Here is a 2,717-nt window from a genome sequence, read left to right as displayed (position 1 = left end):
GCCCTTCCCCGACCCACCATGTTCAGTCTAGGTAGGTAGGTAGGTAAATTATTTTATTTTGCATTGGAAAAATAATTATAAAAACTTTTTTCTTAATTTACGTTGTACAACTTTATGTACGTATGTTGCTTCTATGCTTTTATACAGTGCAGACACATATATTAGCATTAAGCTATTTTGTCAACTTCAAGCTGCATGTAAGCTCTGCCTGCTTTAATTCATTGAATTCTTGTTCATGAAACATGTAATCTTTTTCTGTACCAGTATACACCTTCCTTTCTATCACTTTTCACATTATGCCTATAGTAGATGCACCCTCTGATCCTTAACACCCCATGTACTGTACGGACAACGCGGATCCCGTATTAGACCCCCCCCCCCTCCCCAATGTGTGTTGATCCTTCCCGCGCTATACCTCCGCTTGATTTCATCGCGGGGCAGATTTATACCGCCGCGGTGTGAAGTACCGTTATTTACCTGTTATGACAAACTACCTCTACAATAGCTATTTTGTTCGTCGGCAGAAAATGAGTACGCCTTGCTTATGGATAGCTATCTCGCATTACATGCCGGTATATTAAATAAATCATTTAAGAAAAAATAAAAAATGAAATCAGGGACCTATATTGGTCCCTACTAAAACTAGATATACTTAGGATTTAGCATATTCATACACTTTCAATTTTTTTTATTCTCAGGGAAAAAACACCAAAAAACCAGCATTTAATTTTGTTTTTTAATAGTATTTTATGCTACATATAATGATAATATATCTTGGATTAGGAGCTGTGTCCTAATAATTTTACAGTGAGAAAGTAATATAAATTACCGTATATGAGTGAAAGATTAATATGTTCTGTCTGTTTTAATGGCGTTTGTGTAGACTTCGAGAATTGGTTCAAAAATTTATTAATAACAAAATATTATTTTGTATGTTTTAGGAATAAAAAAATGTAAATTTTATATTATGCTAAAATAATTTTTTTGTTTTCCCATTTCAATCGAACTTCGCTTATAAGTACACCTGTTGGGTCCGGGCTGCACGTGAAATTCAAACAACACACAGGGGAGAAGACCCTGTGCATAGATGTTCAACGCGTCGCATACAGGATGTCAAAATTGTAATGTCCCTAATCTGCTTATCAGCTTACAATTACCTATACCCAACAAATTTTACCTAATTATTAATTAAGTATATTTTACCTATTTAAACTGGACGGGTTTTTTCTTCTTTCAATTCCTTCATCAAGTGCTGGTTTCCTCGCTTACAACTTACTAATTCCTTTTATTACGGTATATATGAATGTCAGTATCATCAAAATTACTCTCTGATTGCATGTTGAATTAAAATCCATCATACTTTGTAGAGTAAGGCCACACATATACGACAGGGGTGGCGTACACCCCAAAAGTGCGTTTTACTTGTTATCTACTTTGTGGTATTATATTATCTCCCTTAAAATATGTAATGCCTTGTAATCCCCCTTCTCTCTCTCTCTCTATCTCTCTCTCTCTCTCTCTCTCTCTCTCTCTCTCTCTCTCTCTCTCTCTCAGATATTCAAAGCCCGAAAAATGTAATTAAAATTTGATCTTTGGATCCGATTAAATAATTCATTTTAATTAGATTGATGCTTTATTTATATTGAATACCAAGCGGTGTTCGTGTGGCGAGTCTAATGTTGTCTTAGCAGTTTCACGGGTAGAGCGTGCGCTGATCGAGGTCTGAGGCGTTGAAGCAGACAGGAACTGTTATGTAACAGTTATACATATATCTGAGACCGAGGTTTTTTTCACAGTCAGTAATGTTAAATAATATATTCTCTCTTCTAGACAATGAAACCTGTTAAGTGAGGACGTTTTCACAATGTCTAGAAGAGAATACACGTATGTTATTGTAAAGACAAAAATGTACTGTGTTGGGTATAGCTATAGGGACACCTATCTAATACTCTCTTTCGAATTGTGAAAATATGGTTTTGAGAGAACATGTCCTCACACCACTTGTTCTAATCTAATATTCTGTATGTACATCTTTCGTATGCTGTGGGTCACGTTTATGGAGACGTAACGGGGCAGAATGTTGTCATATGGTTAAAAATTGTCCTCACTTTCCACGTTTTATCACTCTCAAATTTTATATAAAGTTTGCTGATGCTAGACTTTCCTTTTCCTACTTTAATATTTGTGTTATACATGTTTGTTTTTATTAAATACTTGTACAAATACATGTATAGACTTAAATTCCTGAAAAACAATTTATTGTTGTTGATTTTACCATGCGGTCATTTGGAACATTCTAGATCTTAGATTGGTACCCTGACATTGTTGACAGCTATGGATAAAGAGCGAGATGTTTCGAAACGTTTTAAGCACATCACTATAACGCTTGGTATCAACGATAATTATACAATGAAAGTTACAAGCATTTCCTCGACCTGAACATTAAATATAACACCAGAAATTAAACCGTCCAACTCTGTTTCGGAAAACGGGTCGGTCAGAGAAGGGCAAACAAACTTAATTTTATTTTAGGCCCAATGAAAGAGCAACCCCAACAATTAAATTATAACGCAATCGGCTTGCCAAAAGTAGTTGCATTTAATGCATTTTTTGCACTGATGATTTATATCCCATTCATTTATATATAATTATATATTTTAAAAAAAATACATTTAGTGAGACCAATTCGGGGCCGTTGAGGGCATACAATAACAGAG

Source organism: Ostrea edulis, chromosome 3, assembly GCF_947568905.1.
Source record: "Ostrea edulis chromosome 3, xbOstEdul1.1, whole genome shotgun sequence".
NCBI lineage: Eukaryota > Metazoa > Mollusca > Bivalvia > Ostreida > Ostreidae > Ostrea > Ostrea edulis.
This window is presented reverse-complemented; position numbering follows the sequence as displayed.